Source organism: Electrophorus electricus, chromosome 2 (assembly GCF_041902795.1).
Source record: "Electrophorus electricus isolate QZ-2024a chromosome 2, ASM4190279v1, whole genome shotgun sequence".
Classification (NCBI taxonomy): Eukaryota; Metazoa; Chordata; class Actinopteri; order Gymnotiformes; family Gymnotidae; genus Electrophorus; species Electrophorus electricus.
In genome coordinates, this window is record NC_137498.1 from 667502 (window position 1) to 684595 (window position 17094).

General features: G+C 41.6%; 6 non-coding genes across 6 annotated transcripts; all 6 read right to left on the reverse strand.

Moving 5' to 3' along the window:
* Positions 1 to 544: 544 nt before the first annotated feature.
* On the reverse strand, positions 545 to 651 carry LOC113568386 (U6 spliceosomal RNA). The gene has a single exon (XR_003409585.2). It is a non-coding gene; the product is annotated as a U6 spliceosomal RNA (small nuclear RNA).
* Positions 652 to 3790: 3139 nt separating this feature from the next.
* LOC118241956 (U6 spliceosomal RNA) lies at positions 3791 to 3897 on the reverse strand. Its single transcript, XR_004776449.1, has one exon. It is a non-coding gene; the product is annotated as a U6 spliceosomal RNA (small nuclear RNA).
* A 3248-nt stretch (positions 3898 to 7145) lies between these two features.
* On the reverse strand, positions 7146 to 7252 carry LOC118241954 (U6 spliceosomal RNA). The gene has a single exon (XR_004776447.1). It is a non-coding gene; the product is annotated as a U6 spliceosomal RNA (small nuclear RNA).
* Positions 7253 to 10386: 3134 nt separating this feature from the next.
* On the reverse strand, positions 10387 to 10493 carry LOC118241953 (U6 spliceosomal RNA). The gene has a single exon (XR_004776446.1). It is a non-coding gene; the product is annotated as a U6 spliceosomal RNA (small nuclear RNA).
* Positions 10494 to 13741: 3248 nt separating this feature from the next.
* LOC118241952 (U6 spliceosomal RNA) lies at positions 13742 to 13848 on the reverse strand. The gene has a single exon (XR_004776445.1). It is a non-coding gene; the product is annotated as a U6 spliceosomal RNA (small nuclear RNA).
* A 3139-nt stretch (positions 13849 to 16987) lies between these two features.
* On the reverse strand, positions 16988 to 17094 carry LOC118241935 (U6 spliceosomal RNA). The gene has a single exon (XR_004776428.2). It is a non-coding gene; the product is annotated as a U6 spliceosomal RNA (small nuclear RNA).

The window sequence follows — 17094 nt, forward strand, 5'->3', positions numbered from 1 at the left end:
CAAGGGGCGGGGCAGACCCTGACAAGGCAGGAAGGGGGAGTTAGGGGGTGAGATTGCAAGGCAAGGGGCGGAGACTTGATTAAAGGGAAGGGAAGGCGCTGGAGGAAATTCTCATCTTGCACTTCCAACCCAGCAAAGGACAAAAATACATATGTATAGCACCCTCTACCCACTGGATATTAATTTATCCAGCACCGGCAAGCATCGTTCACTCATTCATGGACTGATATCTAGGTGTGGAGAGAGTCTCTGTGACTTTTCGTCAATTTCTGTATTTGAACAACAACTAAAAACCAGTCAGTCAGTGACATCTCCATTAGTTCGTTGTTGAAAATCACAGTGTGTGCGCAGTGCTTTAGCCATACCCTACAGTTTAATGTATTTTGCTCAATCTCAAAGTTATGCTCCTAACTTAGACTGTCTCTGAAACGTGACGTTGAGCCGTAGAAAAGGTGCTAGTTTTATAAGTGAAGCGGAAGCGTCGTAATTCTTGGTCCACAGATGGCAGGACCTGCCGGATTGGCATGCCACGTCTCCGGTGGCCAAAAATGTGGAGCGCTTCACGGATTTGCGTGTCATCCTTTCGCAGGGGCCATGCTAATCTTCTCTGTATCGATCCAATTTTAGTATATGTGCTGCCGTAACAAGCACGTCACCACTGCTGCACGGGGCACACATATAACTGCCCATGCCGGGAAGAGGTCTCTGCAAGACGGCAGGTCTCAGAGGCCCGTAGGTCACCGTTATGATTCATCAGAGGACAGGAAGGTGACTCCACCCACTCATGGAGCAAAACCAGCCTCCCCGTGTCTCCCAAAAAAAACTTGATAATTTTTTACATCAAACAATAACCCTAACCTGACGTTTGAAACCTTGATCCAAAGCCATGATGAAAGGAAATCCAAAACTAGCCAAGCACCTTATTTGTGGAATCAATTCACACTCTCAGATTGACAGTTGCTTTAAGGTTTTTCATCTTAGCTAGGTTTAGGGACAACATTTAGAATTTGGTAATAAATCAAAAAGAACTTGTTAAAAGAGGGTGTCACTGACTGAAATCTTACATGCTACATAGAAAGGTATAAATACAAATCACAGCACTGTTCTTCAACAAATGATTATAAGCACAATGCTCACAAAGAAGGACATTCATCAAAAGCTGCAAATTTAAGACCACCTCGTCGTCCGTCGTCTATGTCCGCAACGAATCGAACTATTTAAAAAAATACCCGGCACCCAGTTTTAGGTACACAGCCCAAATAACACAAGATGTTGCACTAGATCAGCTTGCCCCCAGCATCAAGGTAAAGAGCTACGCAGCTGCCCTTTTAAAATGGCCCCGTAGCGGGCCCTGCCGGCGGGCCCAAACTTGCATACTCAAATAAATCACTCCATAGCATCAAATATTCTTAAAGTACAGTACATTTATCAAAGTAATATTTCTTAGGACTAAAACAAGTACCTGCTTACCGATTTTCAGCCATCTACATGCAACCGTTGGCTAGAAATCCCAAGCTGAATACACGGTGTTTTTCTGGTAAATTTCCAACAATCGTGCCTGGCCTTTTAAATGGCATTTTTAAAACATGCTTTTTCCAGGATAAGATAACATCAGATTTCCTCACAGAAAATGAAATTATCATCAAAGCAACTGCATGACAGGTTTAATTGGTATACAAAGGGATGGTAAAGTTCTTTAATTGCGTGCTCAAGTCTTTGCACAAAAACACATGTTCATTTCCTTCGCAAGATAACACAAACTATGCAAACCTTTTAGTTACCTCAAAATGCATGTTACAGACTTAAAAGTGTTCCTGAATAGAGCATTAGACCGCCCTTTTGTATTTTCTATTGATTTCTATTGGCCATTGCAGCGCCATTGTCTTGGAGTGACAGCAATTCTCAACAATGTGTGAAGTGGGAAGGGGGGGTGACTATCCTTTACTTCCCAAGTGAATCCAGGGCAAGTAACACGATTGGCAGCTGTTTCATCAAATAGTGGACATGTAGACGAAAACCTAGACCCCACACACTTGCTTTATTTAGTCATACCTTTAATGTTTAAAGGTCTGCGTACTATCACCCAGTGCATCAGTGTCGTTAGCCGATAAAGTGTAGCGCATGGGTTTGATGCTGTTTTGCGAATCTCGTACAGCCATAAGAATGATTTGATTACCAATACTTTTTTTAAAGCACGGAAAGGAAGAGGCTTATTTTAGCTGAAGTTTATGCGGAGTTGATTGGGTGCTGCTAGTATAGACTATCTTGGCTGTCAGCATGGGCAAGCTTTGATGTTTGCATAGCAAATCACTGGATGTTTTCATTCACTGCTGGAAAAATTCATAATCTTGCTACAAATTGTCAGTATATATGAGAAAGTATAATTTTTTTTGCAGTATTACAGAATTTACTGCATTTTCCCCAGCATTTACAGTATTAGCTACAGTTTTTTCCCTTAATAACAATGATGCTATGAAGCTAATATTGTTGTGGAACTTACTAAAGTAACATACTGTGATGTTTTAGCAAAAAGAAACATGCAAACTTGATGTATAGTGAATGGAGATTTTGTGTGCATTTGGACAGGTTTTTTGGACACTTTGGAGACGTCTAGGACATCTGGTGGAAAATAATGTGTAGCTACTTAGTCATTTCACGTATATGCTCAAAACTGTTCAGATTATTAGACAAGACCCTGGTGAATCAGAAAATGTAGAGCATGAATGAAATCAAAGAACACATTATACACCCAAAAAAATCAGTCACTTTGTTTTTTTTAACATTTGTTTCTGTATTGGAAGAGCTCAAATGGAAACATAATGATGGACAAATAAGTCTGGATGTAAATGGATTGCTTATCCCAACTGCCTACTTCAGTTTAAATTCTTCAGTTTAAATACATGCACAACTCCAAACAGACAGCGTACAAAGCATTCAAAACATCCAAACAAGTACAAAGCATTAAAAATGAGTTTAAAACAGCAAGAGCAACATATCATTAACAAAAAACATCCAAGAAAACCACAAAGTTGAGATTCCTGCATGTGAAGAATTTACAAAGGTAAAAACAGCCCAAGCACCATAGCTGAGCATAGCATAGCTTTGCCTTGCCTGGCCTGGCCTGGCCTTGCCTTATCCCCATTCCTGATTAGCACCTCATCCCACCCAGCCAGACATGCATGCTTGGGGAAGGCAGATATAGAAGGACCCTTTCCCCACTGCAGAACACAGGATAAGGGTAAAGATCAAGGGGCGGGGCAGACCCTGACAAGGCAGGAAGGGGGAGTTAGGGGGTGAGATTGCAAGGCAAGGGGCGGAGACTTGATTAAAGGGAAGGGAAGGCGCTGGAGGAAATTCTCATCTTGCACTTCCAACCCAGCAAAGGACAAAAATACATATGTATAGCACCCTCTACCCACTGGATATTAATTTATCCAGCACCGGCAAGCATCGTTCACTCATTCATGGACTGATATCTAGGTGTGGAGAGAGTCTCTGTGACTTTTCGTCAATTTCTGTATTTGAACAACAACTAAAAACCAGTCAGTCAGTGACATCTCCATTAGTTCGTTGTTGAAAATCACAGTGTGTGCGCAGTGCTTTAGCCATACCCTACAGTTTAATGTATTTTGCTCAATCTCAAAGTTATGCTCCTAACTTAGACTGTCTCTGAAACGTGACGTTGAGCCGTAGAAAAGGTGCTAGTTTTATAAGTGAAGCGGAAGCGTCGTAATTCTTGGTCCACAGATGGCAGGACCTGCCGGATTGGCATGCCACGTCTCCGGTGGCCAAAAATGTGGAGCGCTTCACGGATTTGCGTGTCATCCTTTCGCAGGGGCCATGCTAATCTTCTCTGTATCGATCCAATTTTAGTATATGTGCTGCCGTAACAAGCACGTCACCACTGCTCCACGGGGCACACATATAACCGCCCATGCCGGGAAGAGGTCTCTGCAAGACGGCAGGTCTCAGAGGCCCGTAGGTCACCGTTATGATTCGTCAGAGGACAGGAAGGTGACTCCACCCACTCATGGAGCAAAACCAGCCTCCCCGTGTCTCCCAAAAAAAACTTGATAATTTTTTACATCAAACAATAACCCTAACCTGACGTTTAAAACCTTGATCCAAAGCCATGATGAAAGGAAATCCAAAACTAGCCAAGCACCTTATTTGTGGAATCAATTCACACTCTCAGATTGACAGTTGCTTTAAGGCTTTTTCCTCTGAGCTAGGTTTAGGGACAACATTTAGAATTTGGTAATAAATCAAAAAGAACTTGATAAAAGAGGGTGTCACTGACTGAAATCTCACATGCTACATAGAAAGGTATAAATACAAATCACAGCACTTTTCTTCAACAAATGATTATAAGCACAATGCTCACAAAGAAGGACATTCATCAAAAGCTGCAAATTTAAGACCACCTCGTCTTCCGTCGTCTATGTCCGCAACGAATCGAACTATTTAAAAAAATACCCAGCAGCCAGTTTTAGGTACACAGCCCAAATAACACAAGATGTTGCACTAGATCAGCTTGCCCCCAGCATCAAGGTAAAGAGCTACGCAGCTGCCCTTTTAAAATGGCCCCGTAGCGGGCCCTGCCGGCGGGCCCAAACTTGCATACTCAAATAAATCACTCCATAGCATCAAATATTCTTAAAGTACAGTACATTTATCAAAGTAATATTTCTTAGGACTAAAACAAGTACCTGCTTACCGATTTTCAGCCATCTACATGCAACCGTTCGCCAGAAATCCCAAGCTGAATACACAGTGTTTTTCTGGTAAATTTCCAACAATCGTGCCTGGCCTTTTAAATGGCATTTTTAAAACATGCTTTTTCCAGGATAAGATAACATCAGATTTCCTCACAGAAAATGAAATTATCATCAAAGCAACTGCATGACAGGTTTAATTGGTATACAAAGGGATGGTAAAGTTCTTTAATTGCGTGCTCAAGTCTTTGCACAAAAACACATGTTCATTTCCTTCGCAAGATAACACAAACTATGCAAACCTTTTAGTTACCTCAAAATGCATGTTACAGACTTAAAAGTGTTCATGAATAGAGCATTAGACCGCCCTTTTGTATTTTCTATTGATTTCTATTGGCCATTGCAGCGCCATTGTCTTGGAGTGACAGCAATTCTCAACAATGTGTGAAGTGGGAAGGGGGGGTGACTATCCTTTACTTCCCAAGTGAATCCAGGGCAAGTAACACGATTGGCAGCTGTTTCATCAAATAGTGGACGTGTAGACGAAAACCTAGACCCCACACACTTGCTTTATTTAGTCATACCTTTAATGTTTAAAGGTCTGCGTACTATCACCCAGTGCTTCAGTGTCGTTAGCCGATAAAGTGTAGCGCATGGGTTTGCCTTGCCTTGCCTTGCCTTGCCTTATCCCCATTTCTGATTATAACCTCATCCCACCCAGCCAGGTATGCATGCTTGGGGAAGGTAGATATAGAAGGACCCTTTCCCCACTGCACAACACAGGAAAAGGATAAGGGTAAAGATCAAGCGGCGGGGCAGACCCTGACAAGGCAGGAAGGGGGAGTTAGGGGGTGAGATTGCAGGGCAAGGGGCGGAGACTTGATTAAAGGGAAGGGAAGGCGCTGGAGGAAATTCTCATCTTGCACTTCCAACCCAGCAAAGGACAAAAATACATATGTATAGCACCCTCTACCCACTGGATATTAATTTATCCAGCACCGGATAAATATATATATATGAGTATATATGAGAAAGTATAATTTTTTTTGCAGTATTACAGAATTTACTGCATTTTCCCCAGCATTTACAGTATTAGCTACAGTTTTTTCCCTTAATAACAATGATGCTATGAAGCTAATATTGTTGTGGAACTTACTAAAGTAACATACTGTGATGTTTTAGCAAAAAGAAACATGCAAACTTGATGTATAGTGAATGGAGACTTTGTGTGCATTTGGACAGGTTTTTGGACACTTTGGAGACGTCTAGGACATCTGGTGGAAAATAATGTGTAGCTACTTAGTCATTTCACGTATATGCTCAAAACTGTTCAGATTATTAGACAAGACCCTGGTGAATCAGAAAATGTAGAGCATGAATGAAATCAAAGAACACATTATACACCCAAAAAAATCAGTCACTTTGTTTTTTTAACATTTGTTTCTGTATTGGAAGAGCTCAAATGGAAACATAATGATAGACAAATAAGTCTGGATGTAAATGGATTGCTTATCCCAACTGCCTACTTCAGTTTAAATACATGCACAACTCCAAACAGACAGCGTACAAAGCATTCAAAACATCCAAACAAGTACAAAGCATTAAAAATGAGTTTAAAACAGCAAGAGAAACATATCATTAACAAAAAACATCCAAGAAAACCACAAAGTTGAGATTCCTGCATGTGAAGAATTTACAAAGGTAAAAACAGCCCAAACACCATAGCTGAGCATAGCATAGCTTTGCCTTGCCTGGCCTGGCCTGGCCTTGCCTTATCCCCATTCCTGATTATAACCTCATCCCACCCAACCAGACATGCATGCTTGGGGAAGGCAGATATAGAAGGACCCTTTCCCCACTGCAGAACACAGGATAAGGGTAAAGATCAAGGGGCGGGGCAGACCCTGACAAGGCAGGAAGGGGGAGTTAGGGGGTGAGATTGCAAGGCAAGGGGCGGAGACTTGATTAAAGGGAAGGGAAGGCGCTGGAGGAAATTCTCATCTTGCACTTCCAACCCAGCAAAGGACAAAAATACATATGTATAGCACCCTCTACCCACTGGATATTAATTTATCCAGCACCGGCAAGCATCGTTCACTCATTCATGGACTGATATCTAGGTGTGGAGAGAGTCTCTGTGACTTTTCGTCAATTTCTGTATTTGAACAACAACTAAAAACCAGTCAGTCAGTGACATCTCCATTAGTTCGTTGTTGAAAATCACAGTGTGTGCGCAGTGCTTTAGCCATACCCTACAGTTTAATGTATTTTGCTCAATCTCAAAGTTATGCTCCTAACTTAGACTGTCTCTGAAACGTGACGTTGAGCCGTAGAAAAGGTGCTAGTTTTATAAGTGAAGCGGAAGCGTCGTAATTCTTGGTCCACAGATGGCAGGACCTGCCGGATTGGCATGCCACGTCTCCGGTGGCCAAAAATGTGGAGCGCTTCACGGATTTGCGTGTCATCCTTTCGCAGGGGCCATGCTAATCTTCTCTGTATCGATCCAATTTTAGTATATGTGCTGCCGTAACAAGCACGTCACCACTGCTGCACGGGGCACACATATAACCGCCCATGCCGGGAAGAGGTCTCTGCAAGACGGCAGGTCTCAGAGGCCTGTAGGTCACCGTTATGATTCGTCAGAGGACAGGAAGGTGACTCCACCCACTCATGGAGCAAAACCAGCCTCCCCGTGTCTCCCAAAAAAAACTTGATAATTTTTTACATCAAACAATAACCCTAACCTGACGTTTGAAACCTTGATCCAAAGCCATGATGAAAGGAAATCCAAAACTAGCCAAGCACCTTATTTGTGGAATCAATTCACACTCTCAGATTGACAGTTGCTTTAAGGTTTTTCATCTTAGCTAGGTTTAGGGACAACATTTAGAATTTGGTAATAAATCAAAAAGAACTTGTTAAAAGAGGGTGTCACTGACTGAAATCTTACATGCTACATAGAAAGGTATAAATACAAATCACAGCACTGTTCTTCAACAAATGATTATAAGCACAATGCTCACAAAGAAGGACATTCATCAAAAGCTGCAAATTTAAGACCACCTCGTCGTCCGTCGTCTATGTCCGCAACGAATCGAACTATTTAAAAAAATACCCGGCACCCAGTTTTAGGTACACAGCCCAAATAACACAAGATGTTGCACTAGATCAGCTTGCCCCCAGCATCAAGGTAAAGAGCTACGCAGCTGCCCTTTTAAAATGGCCCCGTAGCGGGCCCTGCCGGCGGGCCCAAACTTGCATACTCAAATAAATCACTCCATAGCATCAAATATTCTTAAAGTACAGTACATTTATCAAAGTAATATTTCTTAGGACTAAAACAAGTACCTGCTTACCGATTTTCAGCCATCTACATGCAACCGTTCGCTAGAAATCCCAAGCTGAATACACGGTGTTTTTCTGGTAAATTTCCAACAATCATGCCTGGCCTTTTAAATGGCATTTTTAAAACATGCTTTTTCCAGGATAAGATAACATCAGATTTCCTCACAGAAAATGAAATTATCATCAAAGCAACTGCATGACAGGTTTAATTGGTATACAAAGGGATGGTAAAGTTCTTTAATTGCGTGCTCAAGTCTTTGCACAAAAACACATGTTCATTTCCTTCGCAAGATAACACAAACTATGCAAACCTTTTAGTTACCTCAAAATGCATGTTACAGACTTAAAAGTGTTCCTGAATAGAGCATTAGACCGCCCTTTTGTATTTTCTATTGATTTCTATTGGCCATTGCAGCGCCATTGTCTTGGAGTGACAGCAATTCTCAACAATGTGTGAAGTGGGAAGGGGGGGTGACTATCCTTTACTTCCCAAGTGAATCCAGGGCAAGTAACACGATTGGCAGCTGTTTCATCAAATAGTGGACATGTAGACGAAAACCTAGACCCCACACACTTGCTTTATTTAGTCATACCTTTAATGTTTAAAGGTCTGCGTACTATCACCCAGTGCATCAGTGTCGTTAGCCGATAGAGTGTAGCGCATGGGTTTGATGCTGTTTTGCGAATCTCGTACAGCCATAAGAATGATTTGATTACCAATACTTTTTTTAAAGCACGGAAAGGAAGAGGCTTATTTTAGCTGAAGTTTATGCGGAGTTGATTGGGTGCTGCTAGTATAGACTATCTTGGCTGTCAGCATGGGCAAGCTTTGATGTTTGCATAGCAAATCACTGGATGTTTTCATTCACTGCTGGAAAAATTCATAATCTTGCTACAAATTGTCAGTATATATGAGAAAGTATAATTTTTTTTGCAGTATTACAGAATTTACTGCATTTTCCCCAGCATTTACAGTATTAGCTACAGTTTTTTCCCTTAATAACAATGATGCTATGAAGCTAATATTGTTGTGGAACTTACTAAAGTAACATACTGTGATGTTTTAGCAAAAAGAAACATGCAAACTTGATGTATAGTGAATGGAGATTTTGTGTGCATTTGGACAGGTTTTTTGGACACTTTGGAGACGTCTAGGACATCTGGTGGAAAATAATGTGTAGCTACTTAGTCATTTCACGTATATGCTCAAAACTGTTCAGATTATTAGACAAGACCCTGGTGAATCAGAAAATGTAGAGCATGAATGAAATCAAAGAACACATTATACACCCAAAAAAATCAGTCACTTTGTTTTTTTTAACATTTGTTTCTGTATTGGAAGAGCTCAAATGGAAACATAATGATGGACAAATAAGTCTGGATGTAAATGGATTGCTTATCCCAACTGCCTACTTCAGTTTAAATTCTTCAGTTTAAATACATGCACAACTCCAAACAGACAGCGTACAAAGCATTCAAAACATCCAAACAAGTACAAAGCATTAAAAATGAGTTTAAAACAGCAAGAGCAACATATCATTAACAAAAAACATCCAAGAAAACCACAAAGTTGAGATTCCTGCATGTGAAGAATTTACAAAGGTAAAAACAGCCCAAGCACCATAGCTGAGCATAGCATAGCTTTGCCTTGCCTGGCCTGGCCTTGCCTTATCCCCATTCCTGATTAGCACCTCATCCCACCCAGCCAGACATGCATGCTTGGGGAAGGCAGATATAGAAGGACCCTTTCCCCACTGCAGAACACAGGATAAGGGTAAAGATCAAGGGGCGGGGCAGACCCTGACAAGGCAGGAAGGGGGAGTTAGGGGGTGAGATTGCAAGGCAAGGGGCGGAGACTTGATTAAAGGGAAGGGAAGGCGCTGGAGGAAATTCTCATCTTGCACTTCCAACCCAGCAAAGGACAAAAATACATATGTATAGCACCCTCTACCCACTGGATATTAATTTATCCAGCACCGGCAAGCATCGTTCACTCATTCATGGACTGATATCTAGGTGTGGAGAGAGTCTCTGTGACTTTTCGTCAATTTCTGTATTTGAACAACAACTAAAAACCAGTCAGTCAGTGACATCTCCATTAGTTCGTTGTTGAAAATCACAGTGTGTGCGCAGTGCTTTAGCCATACCCTACAGTTTAATGTATTTTGCTCAATCTCAAAGTTATGCTCCTAACTTAGACTGTCTCTGAAACGTGACGTTGAGCCGTAGAAAAGGTGCTAGTTTTATAAGTGAAGCGGAAGCGTCGTAATTCTTGGTCCACAGATGGCAGGACCTGCCGGATTGGCATGCCACGTCTCCGGTGGCCAAAAATGTGGAGCGCTTCACGGATTTGCGTGTCATCCTTTCGCAGGGGCCATGCTAATCTTCTCTGTATCGATCCAATTTTAGTATATGTGCTGCCGTAACAAGCACGTCACCACTGCTCCACGGGGCACACATATAACCGCCCATGCCGGGAAGAGGTCTCTGCAAGACGGCAGGTCTCAGAGGCCCGTAGGTCACCGTTATGATTCGTCAGAGGACAGGAAGGTGACTCCACCCACTCATGGAGCAAAACCAGCCTCCCCGTGTCTCCCAAAAAAAACTTGATAATTTTTTACATCAAACAATAACCCTAACCTGACGTTTAAAACCTTGATCCAAAGCCATGATGAAAGGAAATCCAAAACTAGCCAAGCACCTTATTTGTGGAATCAATTCACACTCTCAGATTGACAGTTGCTTTAAGGCTTTTTCCTCTGAGCTAGGTTTAGGGACAACATTTAGAATTTGGTAATAAATCAAAAAGAACTTGATAAAAGAGGGTGTCACTGACTGAAATCTCACATGCTACATAGAAAGGTATAAATACAAATCACAGCACTTTTCTTCAACAAATGATTATAAGCACAATGCTCACAAAGAAGGACATTCATCAAAAGCTGCAAATTTAAGACCACCTCGTCTTCCGTCGTCTATGTCCGCAACGAATCGAACTATTTAAAAAAATACCCAGCAGCCAGTTTTAGGTACACAGCCCAAATAACACAAGATGTTGCACTAGATCAGCTTGCCCCCAGCATCAAGGTAAAGAGCTACGCAGCTGCCCTTTTAAAATGGCCCCGTAGCGGGCCCTGCCGGCGGGCCCAAACTTGCATACTCAAATAAATCACTCCATAGCATCAAATATTCTTAAAGTACAGTACATTTATCAAAGTAATATTTCTTAGGACTAAAACAAGTACCTGCTTACCGATTTTCAGCCATCTACATGCAACCGTTCGCCAGAAATCCCAAGCTGAATACACAGTGTTTTTCTGGTAAATTTCCAACAATCGTGCCTGGCCTTTTAAATGGCATTTTTAAAACATGCTTTTTCCAGGATAAGATAACATCAGATTTCCTCACAGAAAATGAAATTATCATCAAAGCAACTGCATGACAGGTTTAATTGGTATACAAAGGGATGGTAAAGTTCTTTAATTGCGTGCTCAAGTCTTTGCACAAAAACACATGTTCATTTCCTTCGCAAGATAACACAAACTATGCAAACCTTTTAGTTACCTCAAAATGCATGTTACAGACTTAAAAGTGTTCATGAATAGAGCATTAGACCGCCCTTTCGTATTTTCTATTGATTTCTATTGGCCATTGCAGCGCCATTGTCTTGGAGTGACAGCAATTCTCAACAATGTGTGAAGTGGGAAGGGGGGGTGACTATCCTTTACTTCCCAAGTGAATCCAGGGCAAGTAACACGATTGGCAGCTGTTTCATCAAATAGTGGACGTGTAGACGAAAACCTAGACCCCACACACTTGCTTTATTTAGTCATACCTTTAATGTTTAAAGGTCTGCGTACTATCACCCAGTGCTTCAGTGTCGTTAGCCGATAAAGTGTAGCGCATGGGTTTGCCTTGCCTTGCCTTGCCTTGCCTTATCCCCATTTCTGATTATAACCTCATCCCACCCAGCCAGGTATGCATGCTTGGGGAAGGTAGATATAGAAGGACCCTTTCCCCACTGCACAACACAGGAAAAGGATAAGGGTAAAGATCAAGCGGCGGGGCAGACCCTGACAAGGCAGGAAGGGGGAGTTAGGGGGTGAGATTGCAGGGCAAGGGGCGGAGACTTGATTAAAGGGAAGGGAAGGCGCTGGAGGAAATTCTCATCTTGCACTTCCAACCCAGCAAAGGACAAAAATACATATGTATAGCACCCTCTACCCACTGGATATTAATTTATCCAGCACCGGATAAATATATATATATGAGTATATATGAGAAAGTATAATTTTTTTTGCAGTATTACAGAATTTACTGCATTTTCCCCAGCATTTACAGTATTAGCTACAGTTTTTTCCCTTAATAACAATGATGCTATGAAGCTAATATTGTTGTGGAACTTACTAAAGTAACATACTGTGATGTTTTAGCAAAAAGAAACATGCAAACTTGATGTATAGTGAATGGAGACTTTGTGTGCATTTGGACAGGTTTTTGGACACTTTGGAGACGTCTAGGACATCTGGTGGAAAATAATGTGTAGCTACTTAGTCATTTCACGTATATGCTCAAAACTGTTCAGATTATTAGACAAGACCCTGGTGAATCAGAAAATGTAGAGCATGAATGAAATCAAAGAACACATTATACACCCAAAAAAATCAGTCACTTTGTTTTTTTAACATTTGTTTCTGTATTGGAAGAGCTCAAATGGAAACATAATGATAGACAAATAAGTCTGGATGTAAATGGATTGCTTATCCCAACTGCCTACTTCAGTTTAAATACATGCACAACTCCAAACAGACAGCGTACAAAGCATTCAAAACATCCAAACAAGTACAAAGCATTAAAAATGAGTTTAAAACAGCAAGAGAAACATATCATTAACAAAAAACATCCAAGAAAACCACAAAGTTGAGATGCCTGCATGTGAAGAATTTACAAAGGTAAAAACAGCCCAAACACCATAGCTGAGCATAGCATAGCTTTGCCTTGCCTGGCCTGGCCTGGCCTTGCCTTATCCCCATTCCTGATTATAACCTCATCCCACCCAACCAGACATGCATGCTTGGGGAAGGCAGATATAGAAGGACCCTTTCCCCACTGCAGAACACAGGATAAGGGTAAAGATCAAGGGGCGGGGCAGACCCTGACAAGGCAGGAAGGGGGAGTTAGGGGGTGAGATTGCAAGGCAAGGGGCGGAGACTTGATTAAAGGGAAGGGAAGGCGCTGGAGGAAATTCTCATCTTGCACTTCCAACCCAGCAAAGGACAAAAATACATATGTATAGCACCCTCTACCCACTGGATATTAATTTATCCAGCACCGGCAAGCATCGTTCACTCATTCATGGACTGATATCTAGGTGTGGAGAGAGTCTCTGTGACTTTTCGTCAATTTCTGTATTTGAACAACAACTAAAAACCAGTCAGTCAGTGACATCTCCATTAGTTCGTTGTTGAAAATCACAGTGTGTGCGCAGTGCTTTAGCCATACCCTACAGTTTAATGTATTTTGCTCAATCTCAAAGTTATGCTCCTAACTTAGACTGTCTCTGAAACGTGACGTTGAGCCGTAGAAAAGGTGCTAGTTTTATAAGTGAAGCGGAAGCGTCGTAATTCTTGGTCCACAGATGGCAGGACCTGCCGGATTGGCATGCCACGTCTCCGGTGGCCAAAAATGTGGAGCGCTTCACGGATTTGCGTGTCATCCTTTCGCAGGGGCCATGCTAATCTTCTCTGTATCGATCCAATTTTAGTATATGTGCTGCCGTAACAAGCACGTCACCACTGCTGCATGGGGCACACATATAACCGCCCATGCCGGGAAGAGGTCTCTGCAAGACGGCAGGTCTCAGAGGCCCGTAGGTCACCGTTATGATTCGTCAGAGGACAGGAAGGTGACTCCACCCACTCATGGAGCAAAACCAGCCTCCCCGTGTCTCCCAAAAAAAACTTGATAATTTTTTACATCAAACAATAACCCTAACCTGACGTTTGAAACCTTGATCCAAAGCCATGATGAAAGGAAATCCAAAACTAGCCAAGCACCTTATTTGTGGAATCAATTCACACTCTCAGATTGACAGTTGCTTTAAGGTTTTTCATCTTAGCTAGGTTTAGGGACAACATTTAGAATTTGGTAATAAATCAAAAAGAACTTGTTAAAAGAGGGTGTCACTGACTGAAATCTTACATGCTACATAGAAAGGTATAAATACAAATCACAGCACTTTTCTTCAACAAATGATTATAAGCACAATGCTCACAAAGAAGGACATTCATCAAAAGCTGCAAATTTAAGACCACCTCGTCGTCCGTCGTCTATGTCCGCAACGAATCGAACTATTTAAAAAAATACCCGGCACCCAGTTTTAGGTACACAGCCCAAATAACACAAGATGTTGCACTAGATCAGCTTGCCCCCAGCATCAAGGTAAAGAGCTACGCAGCTGCCCTTTTAAAATGGCCCCGTAGCGGGCCCTGCCGGCGGGCCCAAACTTGCATACTCAAATAAATCACTCCATAGCATCAAATATTCTTAAAGTACAGTACATTTATCAAAGTAATATTTCTTAGGACTAAAACAAGTACCTGCTTACCGATTTTCAGCCATCTACATGCAACCGTTCGCTAGAAATCCCAAGCTGAATACACGGTGTTTTTCTGGTAAATTTCCAACAATCATGCCTGGCCTTTTAAATGGCATTTTTAAAACATGCTTTTTCCAGGATAAGATAACATCAGATTTCCTCACAGAAAATGAAATTATCATCAAAGCAACTGCATGACAGGTTTAATTGGTATACAAAGGGATGGTAAAGTTCTTTAATTGCGTGCTCAAGTCTTTGCACAAAAACACATGTTCATTTCCTTCGCAAGATAACACAAACTATGCAAACCTTTTAGTTACCTCAAAATGCATGTTACAGACTTAAAAGTGTTCCTGAATAGAGCATTAGACCGCCCTTTTGTATTTTCTATTGATTTCTATTGGCCATTGCAGCGCCATTGTCTTGGAGTGACAGCAATTCTCAACAATGTGTGAAGTGGGAAGGGGGGGTGACTATCCTTTACTTCCCAAGTGAATCCAGGGCAAGTAACACGATTGGCAGCTGTTTCATCAAATAGTGGACATGTAGACGAAAACCTAGACCCCACACACTTGCTTTATTTAGTCATACCTTTAATGTTTAAAGGTCTGCGTACTATCACCCAGTGCATCAGTGTCGTTAGCCGATAAAGTGTAGCGCATGGGTTTGATGCTGTTTTGCGAATCTCGTACAGCCATAAGAATGATTTGATTACCAATACTTTTTTTAAAGCACGGAAAGGAAGAGGCTTATTTTAGCTGAAGTTTATGCGGAGTTGATTGGGTGCTGCTAGTATAGACTATCTTGGCTGTCAGCATGGGCAAGCTTTGATGTTTGCATAGCAAATCACTGGATGTTTTCATTCACTGCTGGAAAAATTCATAATCTTGCTACAAATTGTCAGTATATATGAGAAAGTATAATTTTTTTTGCAGTATTACAGAATTTACTGCATTTTCCCCAGCATTTACAGTATTAGCTACAGTTTTTTCCCTTAATAACAATGATGCTATGAAGCTAATATTGTTGTGGAACTTACTAAAGTAACATACTGTGATGTTTTAGCAAAAAGAAACATGCAAACTTGATGTATAGTGAATGGAGATTTTGTGTGCATTTGGACAGGTTTTTTGGACACTTTGGAGACGTCTAGGACATCTGGTGGAAAATAATGTGTAGCTACTTAGTCATTTCACGTATATGCTCAAAACTGTTCAGATTATTAGACAAGACCCTGGTGAATCAGAAAATGTAGAGCATGAATGAAATCAAAGAACACATTATACACCCAAAAAAATCAGTCACTTTGTTTTTTTTAACATTTGTTTCTGTATTGGAAGAGCTCAAATGGAAACATAATGATGGACAAATAAGTCTGGATGTAAATGGATTGCTTATCCCAACTGCCTACTTCAGTTTAAATTCTTCAGTTTAAATACATGCACAACTCCAAACAGACAGCGTACAAAGCATTCAAAACATCCAAACAAGTACAAAGCATTAAAAATGAGTTTAAAACAGCAAGAGCAACATATCATTAACAAAAAACATCCAAGAAAACCACAAAGTTGAGATTCCTGCATGTGAAGAATTTACAAAGGTAAAAACAGCCCAAGCACCATAGCTGAGCATAGCATAGCTTTGCCTTGCCTGGCCTGGCCTGGCCTTGCCTTATCCCCATTCCTGATTAGCACCTCATCCCACCCAGCCAGACATGCATGCTTGGGGAAGGCAGATATAGAAGGACCCTTTCCCCACTGCAGAACACAGGATAAGGGTAAAGATCAAGGGGCGGGGCAGACCCTGACAAGGCAGGAAGGGGGAGTTAGGGGGTGAGATTGCAAGGCAAGGGGCGGAGACTTGATTAAAGGGAAGGGAAGGCGCTGGAGGAAATTCTCATCTTGCACTTCCAACCCAGCAAAGGACAAAAATACATATGTATAGCACCCTCTACCCACTGGATATTAATTTATCCAGCACCGGCAAGCATCGTTCACTCATTCATGGACTGATATCTAGGTGTGGAGAGAGTCTCTGTGACTTTTCGTCAATTTCTGTATTTGAACAACAACTAAAAACCAGTCAGTCAGTGACATCTCCATTAGTTCGTTGTTGAAAATCACAGTGTGTGCGCAGTGCTTTAGCCATACCCTACAGTTTAATGTATTTTGCTCAATCTCAAAGTTATGCTCCTAACTTAGACTGTCTCTGAAACGTGACGTTGAGCCGTAGAAAAGGTGCTAGTTTTATAAGTGAAGCGGAAGCGTCGTAATTCTTGGTCCACAGATGGCAGGACCTGCCGGATTGGCATGCCACGTCTCCGGTGGCCAAAAATGCGGAGCGCTTCACGGATTTGCGTGTCATCCTTTCGCAGGGGCCATGCTAATCTTCTCTGTATCGATCCAATTTTAGTATATGTGCTGCCGTAACAAGCAC